The sequence below is a fragment of the Odontesthes bonariensis genome, chromosome 4 (assembly GCF_027942865.1).
Source record: "Odontesthes bonariensis isolate fOdoBon6 chromosome 4, fOdoBon6.hap1, whole genome shotgun sequence".
Classification (NCBI taxonomy): Eukaryota; Metazoa; Chordata; class Actinopteri; order Atheriniformes; family Atherinopsidae; genus Odontesthes; species Odontesthes bonariensis.
This window is the reverse complement of record NC_134509.1, coordinates 1,654,611-1,668,793: the sequence shown is the minus strand read 5'-3', so window position 1 is coordinate 1,668,793 and position 14,183 is coordinate 1,654,611. Positions and strand designations below refer to the sequence as shown.

At 45.0% G+C, this 14,183-nt stretch overlaps 1 pseudogene; it reads left to right on the top strand.

Moving 5' to 3' along the window:
- The first annotated feature begins 10,412 nt into the window (after positions 1-10,412).
- Positions 10,413-14,183, top strand: part of LOC142378107 (NACHT, LRR and PYD domains-containing protein 3-like) — an 8,347-nt pseudogene continuing 4,576 nt past the window's right edge.

The window sequence follows — 14,183 nt, the reverse complement described above, 5'->3', positions numbered from 1 at the left end:
GTTCTTTTAGTTGTTTATAAATGTGTTAATGGTCTTAGGCCTTCTTATCTATCTCATCTGCTTTTAAATTATGAGCCCCCGCGGACCCTGAGGTCCTCTGGTACCGGTCTTAGTCGTTCCTAAAGTTCGAACAAAAACTTATGGTGAGTTCCACTTTTATGGACCTCGTCTGTGGAACAGCCTGCCAGAGAACCTCAGGGCTGCAGAGAATGTTGATGTTTTTAAAAAGAGGCTCAAGACCTACCTTTTTAGTTTAGCTAACAGCTGAATTTTATTTCATTTATTTATTGATTTTATATATATATATATATATATATTATTATTTTTTTAATTTAATTTTTTTTGGTTTTGGTTTAGTTTACTTTTATCTATTCGTCCATTATTTTAAATATTTATTTTTTAATTATCTTATTATATACTTATTTTACACTTATTTATCCAGTGTTTTCCCTCATGGGGATCTTCCACACCGGGGACTATGCCCACTCGGTCTGTGGGGTCATTGCTGTGGGGACCCTGGTTCGGGGGGGCTGGGGGATCCTGCCCTGCAGCCCTGGCTGTGGTGTAGATGCCGGCCTGCCCTGATCTGGGCGGTTCCCCGTGGTGGGGGCCTCTGTGGTCATCGGTGGGCCGGCTCCCGGTGTGGACAGATCCCCAAGATACCGTTTCCTCACTTCAGCGTCAAGACAGATGTTGATGTTGATTGTTGTTGATATTGATGTTGCTCATGTTGGGGGGTGGTGGGGGGTGGTATGTGTGCAGTGTGGTTGTCGGTGTGATGTTGTGTGTGAGTTTATGCATGAATTGTCATCTGGGTTTCTCTGCTTAAGCTGCTGCCCCCGCGACCCGATCCCTGGAGAAGCGGAAGATGACGGATGGATGGATGATTTGATTATTGATTTTATTATGTTAGCACTTTGTGCTGCTTTTTAGTATGAAAAGTGCTTTATAAATAAAGTTTGATTTGATTTACAGTAAGATTGTTATTCATGTGGGGTTGATGACACCCGGTTACTCCAATCAGAGGTCAGTAAATTGAAGGTTGCATCAGTGGGTAACTTTCCCAAAGAAAAAGAAAAACATCTATTAAATGTGGTTTGCTGAATATCAGATCTCTCCTTTCCAAGTCTCTGTTAGTGAATGAGTTGATGTGTGACCATCATATTGATATATTTAGTCTTACAGAAACCTGGCTGCAGCAGGAGGATCATGTTAGCATTAATGAATCAACTCCCTCTGACTGTTTAAATGTTCACCATGAACCACAGGCAGAGGAGGAGTGGCAGCTATCTTCAGATCAGGGTCACTAATCAGTCCCAGACCCAAGATTAGTTTGAGCCATTTTGAATCTCTGATTCTCAGTTTTTCCCAAAGTGGAAATCACTAAAACCTCTTTCACTTGTTGTTGTGTATCGTCCACCTGGCCCTTATTCTGAGTTTCTGTCTTAAATTCATAGACCGACTCACTGCCTTTATCACACTCATGATCTTCTGCTGACGTATGACATTGAGAGTGAACAGTTAACAGTGTTCCCTCATAACTCTGTCTTATCTGACCATTTATTGATAAGCTTTGAGTTCACTATACAGCTTCTGAGAAGAAATGTACATGTAGAAGGTGACTGATTGACTCTTTGAACACACAAAGAAGAAGACAAACTGAAAGAATGAACATTCATGACTCAAAGAAGAAAATCTGATCTAATTTAATATTTCACAGCCTGTTCTTTTCTTTTGAAATTCAATCTGAAAGTTTTCTTCTTTTAGCCAAAGTATATGTGCTTCTACTTAAAAAGAGGTTCTGCGTACTTTAGCAGCCTCTGAAGGAGAGTCAGAAACCATCAGTCATACCTGAACACACCTGTTCTAACGCACAGACAGCAGAGAAATGTCCCCGGGCAGAGTGGACTTTAGAGGCTGGATCCTACAAGACATTCAGACAGAGGAAATGTTTTCAGATAAGTTTGTTGTTCATTAAAGCGGCACTATGCAACTTTCAGTAATACGGGGTTTGTTTACCATGCAATACACACCCCAAAGCTGTAGGGGGAGCTCCGTAGAAAATAAGGCGACAGTCTAGCCATATTATATATTACTACTCTAGAAGCTAACCGCATTCAATTTAGCCGTCGACAGCTAATGGAGAGAGGTGTGTCTTATCAGGCTCCCTGGCTCGGCTCAGAGCCCTTTAGACCTGCCGTGAAGCAGTAGTTCTCGGCTCTCGTGTGTCGCGAGACTTCCAGAGGTAAACAAAGCACGCGGCGCCACAGGCAAAGTTGCAAGCGCTGTTTCGGGCTAGGGCCACCAGATGGAGATGGAAATGTCACCGTTTTCATCAGAACGGGTCAGCCAAGCAATCTGATGATTGCCAAGCAATTTTATGACCATGAAAAAGTTGCATAGTGCCGCTTTAACATGGAGGTGTGTTCTAACATGAACTCCACCTTCCTGTCCTGCCTCCATCACAGGTGGAGCTCTGACTGGTTCCAGGAAACAGCTCACCTGTGTCCCGGTCCGTGGAGCGAACAGGCTTCTTCTTCTTCAACTCTGAACAAAGTGTAAGTTCAAACTTTCCTGTTCGTTTCTGCTCTGTAATGTTGGAGAACATGTTCACTTCTTATTTCAGAACAAACTTTGATCAGTTTGTGTTTGAAGACAAATCTACACCATGATCAGCTTATTGATTAACTGGTGTGGTGGAAATTTTAGTAAGGCACAGAGTCGGTTATTCTCTACTGAGGAGATTAGCTTTTAATAATATCTTGAAAGACAGAACAGTAGAAGGTACAGAACTGGGGGCTCGTGTACAAAGACTTGCGTGGATTTCCTACTGAAACATGGCGTACGCTCAAACCCAAATGACCTCCAACGTCGGATGTATGAATCTGTGCGCACGCATCAATCCAAGCATATTTCGTATGTACATCCCAACCAACGTGGAATTGAGCTCACATGTCGGAGCACCCGACTCCTCCCTGTCCACGCCCCTACTTAAATTTGCAAATCATATTTAAATGAGCCCTGCACCTGTGATTACCCTCGCTGCACGATCAGAAAATAAAGATAAAAGAATGAATAAGACGGGAAAAAATGAGAACTTTACGGAAAGCGAGATATCGGTGCTACTTTCTGAAGTGGAGGTGCGCAAAAATGTGTTCTTTGGCACGCTGTCCTCCGGCATAAGCAGCAAACTAAGAGGAGTGGGTGGGAGAGCCTGAGGCTGTCAATGCTGTCAATGCTGTGGGGTCAGAGAAGCCTCACAAGCAGAGGTGAAGAAGAAGTGGTCCAACATTAAGGTAGATGTGAAGCGGAGACTGGCTGCCCACCGCCACAGTGTGGCCAAAACAGGCGGGTGGGGGGGTGACCGACTGTTTGAACAGACAGTCGGCGCAACCAGGGGCGTCTGTAGCTTGAGCAAACATTCGGGGCTGTAGCCCAGACATGAAAATAATTTTTAACGGGGGTCAGGGGGTTTTTCCCCCGGGATTTTTTTTAAAAAAAGGGGGTGTTAAAATGAAAATTTAACACAGTTCATGACCAGCTGCTTAACATGTTGAATGCCGAGCTGTGAATGTTGGCATTCATGTTTTGATAAAATGCCGAGATCCATATATCCAAATGCTGACATTGTGTCTTTGTTAGCCTAACGGTGCGTTCACACCAAACGCGATGCGAATATTCGCACCGCCTTCATCGCGCGATCGTTGCCGCAGGTGTAAATTAAATTCCATCGCCTCAAACGCCTCTTTCGCGCGAGTAAAAAACGAGTGAATAGCTCAAAGGGCTATCCATGGCTGATCGCGTCCTTGTACCTGCTGTGGCAGTCCGAGATTTGTCTGAAACGCACACGCCGTCGTGTCTGGGTCAGTGACATCATCCGGTGGTGCATTCAGCTCGGATAATTTCATCGCCTTCTCCAGGAGTTGCGTCTGGATGACGGCCGCCTCCAGCGGCACCCCAGGCCCACCAGGACCCCGCCCGACGACCCGCTTGGGAGGATCGGTACCGTGATCGATCGGCGGGACGCCGGCTGCAGGCGCTCCGCAGCTGGGCCGCGGCTCCGTTTCAGCTGCGGGGCGCCTGTGGCATGGTGTCCTGCCGAGAGATCGCGGCGCCGGTCCTCCCGAGCGGGTCGTCGGGCTGGGTCCTGGTGGGCCTGGGGTGCCGCTGGAGGCGGCCGTCATCCAGACGGAACTCCTGGAGAAGGCGGTGATTTAATTTTTTTATTTTATTTTGTCAGGGACCATGTGCAAAGTACATTAATTACAAAGTAAAGAGATGACCTGCACCAGATTGTAGCTTAGAAGCTAATTTCCATGTGCAGTCCCATCTGCATGTCACAGACAGCGCCTGTCCATCTGTCTCCACGTCACTGTCGTCCAGAATCTCAACGCTGATAGGCTGTCTGGCGCGAATATTTCGCCAAAGTTGGATTTTTTGAACTCGCGCGAATCGCATATTTTCACTCGCGCGGCGGCCACCGCATCACCGCACCGCCTCACCGCTCCTCACCGCGCCTCAGAATCCTGCGGTCTGAGCTGGTTACAAAGTTGCATGATGACAGCAGCGCCGCGGTAGTCTATCACCGCTCAAAGTGTGGTCCCGTGACGGAGCTCTCCTTCTTTTTCTTCTTCTTCGTTCTTCTTCTTCTTATTATTATACATATTTTTCTTTATGTCAGTCCAGAGAGATTCGGGGCTGAAGCCCGGAGATTCGGGGCTGAAGCCCCGAATGACCAGGTCTCTCGACGCGCATGGGCGCAACAATGGGTGGCACTGCTCTTTGCCCACAGAGACGATCAGGGGCTTGTTAGAAAGATCTTAAGCTGAAGTTTAACCAGCAAAAAACAGCAAGAAACTAACTTTAACCACCGACTATGATGCTGTGAAGACGGGATAGAAACTGGGAGCGCACATGCTCAATGCACGTAATGGGGAATAATATTAGGACAATTACAGGAATAAAGTTACTCACCAAGAAGCCAACCATCACGCACAGTGCCAGCCTGTAGTCTGTTCCCAACGATGCTGTTACTCAGAATGTATGAATCGTGCGTTGAACCAGGCCACCTCGCCACAATGCTGGTTAATTGCATTTATGCATCACATATGATCTGTACATCGATCGAATGAAAATGTTTCCTGTTAACATACAAATTCATCATGTGATGGCGCTTTTATAGCAATGTGTGCGCAGTCGATAGCCCCGGTTACAAAATCGGCTCTCGCTTCAAATTGAGCTTTAATGTTGGCCTGTTCAACTGCATTGTGGGAATTTGATATACGTGGCTGAGATGTGGATAATTCTGTCCCACACGGCTGGCATGGCTCGGCTCAGGGTAGACTGGCACAGTCCCAATCGGTTGGCCAGCTCCCTCTGGAATGCCCCGGTTGCTATAGGAACCCCAGTGTGCACATCACCTGTGAGCACAGGCAGCGCACGGCTCCTTGCTGTGTTGCGCTCCAACACCGGCCGCAGCTCTGCGCACAGTTCTAGGAGGATTTCCCTCAAAACGGCTAATGAGTCAGTCGCCATCATATGCCAGCAAATCCTCTCTGTCTCTGAACACACGCTCTCTTCGAATTGCACCATTTGCAAAGTCTTCTAATACTGCCAAAGCAGCCATTGTTTTTAATGGTATGCATTGCACCACTTTGTGCTGCTTTTATATCCACTCGTGTAATTGGAGACACATGGGTGTGTTAATTGTTAATCAGTATTAATTGTTCATCTATCTCAAATGTACACATCACTGTCTGAGGACTAATTGTTTTCACATTTATTTATTATAACAGTTTCCCAACATCACCTTAGGTGTCGCCAAAGAATCAACAGCTGCAGAAACGTGCGTACGCCAGCCCTGAAGCTGCCGTGAGGCACCGCACATTTCCACGGTCTTTTCGTTCTTGATACATCTGATCGTTGACGTGAAAAGGTGCGTACGCCACTATTTTGTGCGTACGCACCCTTTGTACATGAGGCCCCTGGTCTGTAAAACCTGGTCTGTAAAACCTGGTCTGTAACACTATTGACGGCTCATATTTTATTCTCAGGCTTTTCTGTAACAGAATTGTCGGTTATTTCTTCATTCCAGCCTTCCTCCACTTCTGCTTTCATATGAGGAAACGTGAGCGTCATTGTTGTTTGGTTCACTGCAGAGTTCCTGTTTCCCACCAGGAGCTCAGAGAGTAGCCGACTGTTTCTGGTGAATCTTTAAAACATTTCTGCTGCTCGCTCACTGAAGCAGACTGACGTGTTAGCAATGAGCTTTTAAATTAAATTCTAGATTTATAGAATCGTAGAGTCCTGTCCGGTTAATTATAACTAATCTGTTTGTTCTTATCATTACTTTTATGTACCGCTTGGGGCCTGTGACCCTTCAAGCTCTACGAAGTGAACGATCTCGGCAGGTTTTGTTTGGAGAATATATGTTAGCTGTAGCATGGAGCTCCTGCTCATCCCAACAAGTCATCCTGTCACTGGTTTTAAGTCCCGTCACTGGTTTTAAGTCCTATAACTGGTTTTCAATCACTGGTTTTAAGTCACTGGTTTAAGTCCCGTCAATGGTTTTAAGTCCCGTCACTGGTTTTAAGTCTCGTCACTGGTTTTAAGTCCCGTCACTGGTTTTAAGTCATATCACTGGTTTTAAGTCACTGGTTTTATGTCACTGGTTTTAAGTCCTGTCACTGGTTTTAAGTCACTGGTTTTAAGTTCTGTCCCTGGTTTTAAGTCCCTGGTTTTAAGTCCTGTCCCTGGTTTTAAGTCCTGTCCCTGGTTTTAAGTCCCGTCACTGGTTTTAAGTCCTGTCACTGGTTTTAAGTCACTGGTTTTAAGTCCCGTCACTGGTTTTAAGTTCCGTCACTGGTTTTAAGTCCCGTCACTGGCCATCCTCCACTTCTGCTTTCATATGAGGAAACGTGAGCGTCGTCGTTGTTTGGTTCACTGCAGAGTTCCTGTTTCCCACCAGGAGCTCAGAGAGGAGCCGACTGTTTCTGGTGAATCTTTAAAACATTTCTGCTGCTCGCTCACTGAAGCAGACTGACGTGTTAGCAATGAGCTTTTAAATTAAATTCTAGATTTATAGAATCGTAGAGTCCTTTCCAGTTAATTATAACTAATCTGTTTGTTCTTATCATTACTTTTATGTACCGCTTGGGGCCTGTGACCCTTCAAACTCTACGAAGTGAACGATCTCGGCAGGTTTTGTTTGGAGAATATATGTTAGCTGTAGCATGGAGCTCCTGCTCATCCCAACAAGTCATCCTGTCACTGGTTTTAAGTCCCGTCACTGGTTTTAAGTCACTGGTTTTAAGTCACTGGTTTTAAGTCCTATAACTGGTTTTAAGTCACTGGTTTTAAGTCCCGTCACTGGTTTTAAGTCCCGTCACTGGTTTTAAGTCCCGTCACTGGTTTTAAGTCCCGTCACTGGTTTTAAGTCTCATCACTGGTTTTAAGTCATGTCACTGGTTTCAAGTCCTGTCACTGGTTTTAAGTCATATCACTGGTTTTAAGTCACTGGTTTTAAGTCCCGTCACTGGTTTTAAGTCCTGTCACTGGTTTTAAGTCACTGGTTTTATGTCCTGTCACTGGTTGTATGTCACTGGTTTTAAGTCCCGTCACTGGTTTTAAGTCCTGTCACTGGTTTTAAGTCATGTCACTGGTTTTAAGTCCCGTCACTGGTTTTAAGTCCTGTCACTGGTTTTATGTCACTGGTTTTAAGTCCTGTCACTGGTTTTATGTCACTGGTTTTAAGTCCCGTCACTGGTTTTATGTCACTGGTTTTATGTCACTGGTTTTAAGTCCCGTCACTGGTTTTAAGTCCCGTCACTGGTTTTAAGTCAATGGTTTTAAGTCCTGTCACTGGTTTTATGTCACTGATTTTAAGTCCCGTCACTGGTTTTATGTCACTGGTTTTATGTCACTGGTTTTAAGTCCTGTCACTGGTTTTAAGTTCTGTCACTGGTTTTAAGTCCTGTCGCTAGGTTTAAGTCCTGTCACTGGTTTTAAGTCACTGGTTTTAAGTCCCGTCACTGGTTTTAAGTCCTGTCACTGGTTTTAAGTCATGTCACTGGTTTTAAGTCACTGGTTTTAAGTCCTGTCACTGGTTTTAAGTCCTGTCACTGGTTTTAAGACACTGGTTTTATGTCCTGTCACTGGTTTTAAGTCCTGTCACTGGTTTTAAGTCCTGTCACTGGTTTTAAGTCACTGGTTTTAAGTCACTGGTTTTAAGTCACGTCACTGGTTTTAAGTCACGTCACTGGTTTTAAGTCACTGGTTTTAAGTCCCGTCACTGGTTTTAAGTCCCGTCACTGGTTTTAAGTCCTGTCACTGGTTTTAAGACACTGGTTTTATGTCCTGTAACTGGTTTTAAGTCCTGTCACTGGTTTTAAGTCCTGTCACTGGTTTTAAGTCATGTCACTGGTTTTAAGTCCTGTCACTGGTTTTAAGTCACTGGTTTTAAGTCACTGGTTTTAAGTCCTGTCCCTGGTTTTAAGTCCTGTCACTAGTTTTAAGTCACTGGTTTTAAGTCCTGTCACTGGGTTTAAGTCCCGTCACTGGTTTTATGTCACTGGTTTTAAGTCCCGTCACTGGTTTTAAGTCATGTCACTGGTTTTAAGTCATGTCACTGGTTTTAAGTCATGTCACTGGTTTTAAGTCATATCACTGGTTTTATGTCACTGGTTTTAAGTCCCGTCACTGGTTTTATGTCACTGGTTTTAAGTCCTGTGACTGGTTTTATGTCACTGATTTTAAGTCCCGTCACTGGTTTTAAGTCCCGTCACTGGTTTTAAGTCCCGTCACTGGTTTTAAGTCACTGGTTTTAAGTCCTGTCCCTGGTTTTAAGTCCTGTCACTGGTTTTAAGTCACTGCTTTTAAGTCCCGTCCCTGGTTTTAAGTCCCGTCACTGGTTTTAAGTCCCGTCACTGGTTTTAAGTCCCGTCACTGGTTTTAAGTCCTGTCCCTGGTTTTAAGTCATGTCACTGGTTTTAAGTCACTGGTTTTGAGTCCTGTCACTGGGTTTAAGTCCTGTCACTGGTTTTAAGTCACTGGTTTTAAGTCCCGTCACTGGTTTTAAGTTCCGTCACTGGTTTTAAGTCCTGTCCCTGGTTTTAAGTCCTGTCACTGGTTTTAAGTCACTGGTTTTAAGTCCCGTCACTGGTTTTAAGTTCTGTCACTAGTTTTAAGTCCTGTCACTGGTTTTAAGTCACTGGTTTAAAGTCCTGTCGCTGGGTTTAAGTCCTGTCACTGGTTTTAAGTCACTGGTTTTAAGTCCCGTCACTGGTTTTAAGTCCTGTCACTGGTTTTAAGTCACTGGTTTTAAGTCCTGTCACTGGTTTTAAGTCACTGGTTTTAAGTCCCGTCACTGGTTTTAAGTCCTGTCACTAGTTTTAAGTCCTGTCACTGGTTTTAAGTCACTGGTTTAAAGTCCTGTCGCTGGGTTTAAGTCCTGTCACTGGTTTTAAGTCACTGGTTTTAAGTCCCGTCACTGGTTTTAAGTCCCGTCACTGGTTTTAAGTCCTGTCACTGGTTTTAAGTCCTGTCACTGGTTTTAAGTCCTGTCACTGGTTTTAAGTCCTGTCACTGGTTTTAAGTCCTGTCACTGGTTTTAAGTCATATCACTGGTTTTAAGTCATATCACTGGTTTTAAGTCACTGGTTTCATGTCCTGTCACTGGTTTTAAGTCCTGTCACTGGTTTTAAGTCCTGTCACTGGTTTTAAGTCCTGTCACTGGTTTTAAGTCCCGTCACTGGTTTTAAGTCCTGTCACTGGTTTTAAGTCCCGTCACTGGTTTTAAGTCCTGTCACTGGTTTTAAGTCCCGTCGCTGGTTTTAAGTCCTGTCGCTGGTTTTAAGTCCTGTCACTGGTTTTAAGTCATGTCACTGGTTTTAAGTCCTGTCACTGGTTTTAAGTCACTGGTTTTAAGTCCTGTCACTGGTTTTAAGTCACGTCACTGGTGTCACTGGTTTTAATTCACTGGTTTTAATTCACTGGTTTTAAGTCCTGTCACTGGTTTTAAGTACCGCCACTGGTTTAAAGTCCTGTCACTAGTTTTAAGTCACTGGTTTTAAGTCCCGTCACTGGTTTTAAGTCCTGTTGTGCTCACAGTTTATAGAAACAACATTATATCCTCTAGAAAAAAAGATATATATGCAGACGACACAGTTCTGTATTGCTCTGCACAGTAAGCCACTGAAGCCCTTCAACAAACTACAAGAAGATCCTGCAGTTAGTCAGGAATGTCAAACAGATTCGATCTTTTCACTAGAATCAGAAGCATCATGGATCCCAGTTTGGACATTACTTCTCTTAATGGGTGACACACTGAGAGTGTCTCAGAGTAGATGTGTCTTGGTACGTAGTTGAACCAAAAACTTACCTTAACTTGTATCTGACTTCATCAGGGAGCAGCGATGACTCCAGGGGCCATCTTAAACACTCTGGAAGATCTGGGAGATGAGGAGTTCTGTAAATTCAAGTGGTTCCTGCAGCAGGCCGACAGCCTTGGAGGCCTCCCGGCCGTCAAAAAGTGCAGACTGGAGACGGCAAACAGGTCGGACACCGTGACCCTGATGGTGCAGACCTACAGACTTCCTGGAGCTGTGGAGGTGACCAGGAAGGTGTTAGAGAGGATCAACAGGAGCGACCTGCTGCAGAGTCTTTCTGCCATCAGTTCAGGACCAGAAGGTCGGTCACAGGAAGAGAAACTCATGGAGTCACCGACTCCTACATTAAAATAATATTAAAATTAAAACTAAATTAAATTAATTAAAATAAATATTAAAATAGAAATAAATAATAAAAATGTAATTTAATTAAATTAAATTAATTAAAATACATATTAAAATTAATATTAAAATAAATAAATAAATAATAAAAATTAAATTAAATTAAATAATAAATAATAAAAATTTATTAAAATAATAAAGTTGCTCAGAGAACAGTTTACATCAGTTTAACCCACATAAACTGCCTTTCAGAGGCTGTGTGGGGTGTTCAGGGGTCTTCAGAGAACAGAGGAACTTCATCCTCTCAGCCACAGGCTCCTCTTCCTCAGACTGAAGGTAAAACTACTGGATTTTTTGGTGAGTAGCAAAGAAAGCCTTAAAGAATAAAGGACGGTGGTGTGTCTAACTGAGTCTTCAGCGCCCAGCATCAGTGCCCCTGATTCCAGCGTATGAGGGAACCACTGTGGGCAGAGCAGCATCTGACCCTCTGGATGGAGCCTCTGGGCTCTGGGGCTCTCTCTGCTCCAGGAAGGCTCATGTCGGAGATGTTTTTGGGGACACGTCCTTTGACTGATGTGTGCAGAGCAGCATACATTACATTACATAACATAACATAACATTACATTACATTACATTACATCACATCACGGTCATTCTGCAGACGCTTTTATCCAAAGCGACTTACAATAAGTGTGTTCCACATCGGTAGGCAAAAGAACTTCAGGTCACAAGAAATCATAAGTGCACTGAAATAAATCAAAGTCTTACCAAATATATTTGTCTCATTAGCTTAAAAACCTCTTTAAATGTCAAAAAAAGCTTGTTTCATATGATATGTGACTCAAAACAATTTGTTTTCAAGACTTTTTCATTTAACAAGATATTCAAGATGTATTGTATTAAAACAAGACCCTATATCTGGCTGAAATGGTACTTGTTAGGCAGTTGTGTCTTATATCAAGTGTAATGAGATATTTTGACTAGAAATTAGACAAATGTACTTGGTAAGACTTTGATTTTTTTCCAGTGAGAAAGACAGTTTACAGTCTACACACTGGAAAAAATCTAAAGTCACTAAAAATCTGACTCAGAGAGTTAGTAGGAGAAGTGTGCGGTTTGGAACACAGGCGATGTGTAGAGGGAGAAAAGAAGAGGACCCAGGACCGAACCTTGGGGAACCCCAGTGGTGAGCCTACGTGGCTTCGACACAGACCCTCTCAGTGATTGGCTCTCATGGGATTTCTGACTTTGGCTTGAAATGTGTTTCCATGCTGTGTTTCCAGCTTCTAACAGGAGCTCAGTCACCTGTAACTGATGTGTTTGCTTCAGACTGAAACTTTCTTCTTTCTGTTGGAGACAGATTTAATGGTTCCAGTTCCTGAGCCGCAGCCCGTCACATTTTACCAACAGATGCTTCAGTCCAACTTCCAGGACACGTTCATGTGTGCACGGGAAGGCTGGGCGGAGGATAAACAGCGTCTGGTGGATATCTACACAGAGCTGTACATCACAGCAGGGTGGGACGTGCACATGAACACGCAGCACGAGGTCCGACAGATCGAGGGGGCGAGGAAGCCGGCAGAGCCGGAGAAAGCAGTGAGACCCAGAGACATGTTCAAACATCCTCCTGGAGAATACAGACCCGTAAAAACTGTGCTGACCAATGGAATAGCAGGAATTGGAAAAACCCTCCTGGTGCAGAAGTTTGTGTTGGACTGGGCCGAACACAGATCCAATCAGGATGTGCATCTCATCTTCCCCTTCACCTTCCGTCAGCTGAACCCTCTGCAGGGAGGAGAGTTCAGTTTGGCACAACTCATTCATGAATGCATCCCAGAAACCGTGGACATCAGAGAGGAGGCTCTGAACCACATCTTCACCGCTCTGCAGTCTTCGGGAAACAGCAACTACGACAAGAGCAAATTCAAGCTGCTGTTTGTGTTGGACGGACTGGATGAGAGCCGCCTTCATCTGGACCTTCATGCTGAAGACGTCGGCCCTGTGGACGTAACGAAGCCGACTGCAGCCGGCGTGCTGCTGAGGAGGCTCATCAGCGGGAAACTGTTACGCTCCGCTCGCCTCTGGATAACCACACGACCCGCGGCGGCCAATCAGATCCCTCGAGAGTTCGTCTGCTGCGTGACGGAGGTCAGAGGGTTCACCGACCCTCAGAAGGAGGAGTACTTCAGGAAGAGGTTCAGAGATGAGGAGCAGGCCGGCAAGATCATCTCCCACATCCAGACGTCCCGAAGCCTCCACATCATGTGCCACATCCCGGTCTTCTGCTGGATCACTGCTACAGTTCTGGAGGATGTGTTGGAAACCAGAGAGGGAGCAGAGCTGCCCAGCACCCTGACTGAGATGTACATCCACTTCCTGGTGGTTCAGGCCAAAGTGAAGAAGCATGATGGAGGAGTTGAGACAGATCCACACTGGAGTCCAGAGAGCAGGAAGATGATTGAGTCTCTGGGAAAACTGGCTTTTGAGCAGCTGCAGAAAGGAAACCTGATCTTCTATGAATCAGACCTGACAGAGTGTGGCATCGATATCTCAGCAGCCTCAGTGTACTCAGCAATGTTCACACAGATCTTTAGAAAGGAGAGAGGGCTGTACCAGGAGAAGGTGTTCTGCTTCATCCATCTGAGTGTTCAGGAGTTTCTGGCTGCTCTTCATGTGCATCTGACCTTCATCAACTCTGGAATAAACCTGATGGGAGAGCAACAAAAGTGGTTTAAATTATTCAAAGACAAAAAAGACCTAAAACATCTCCACCAGAGTGCTGTGATTAAGGCCTTAGAGAGTCCAAATGGACACCTGGACCTGTTCCTCCGCTTCCTCCTGGGTCTTTCCCTGCAGACCAATCAGAGGCTCCTACGAGGCCTGCTGACACAGACAGGAAGTAGCTCACAGACCAATCAGGAAACAGTCCGTTACATCAAGGAGAAGATCAGTGAGAATCTGTCTGCAGAGAGAAGCATCAATCTGTTCCACTGTCTGAATGAACTGAATGATCGTTCTCTGGTGGAGCAGATCCAACAGGCCCTGAGTTCAGGAAGTCTCTCCACAGATGAACTGTCTCCTGCTCAGTGGTCAGCTCTGGTCTTCATCTTACTGTCATCAGGAAAAGATCTGGATGAGTTTGAGCTGAAGAAATACTCTGCTTCAGAGGAGGCTCTTCTGAGGCTGCTGCCAGTGGTCAAAGCCTCCAACAAAGCTGTGTGAGTACAGATATAGAGGGATGTGTATGAATATCCTGCTGCTGTTTCTATAGGAGAGAAAGTCCCAGATTTATCTCATTATTCCCTCCTCAGACTGAGCGGCTGTAACCTCTCAGAGAGAAGCTGTGCAGCTCTGTCCTCAGCTCTCAGCTCCCAGTCCTCCAGCCTGACACAACTGGACCTGAGTAACAACAACCTGCAGGATTCAGGAGTGAAGCAGCTGTCTGATGGACTGAAG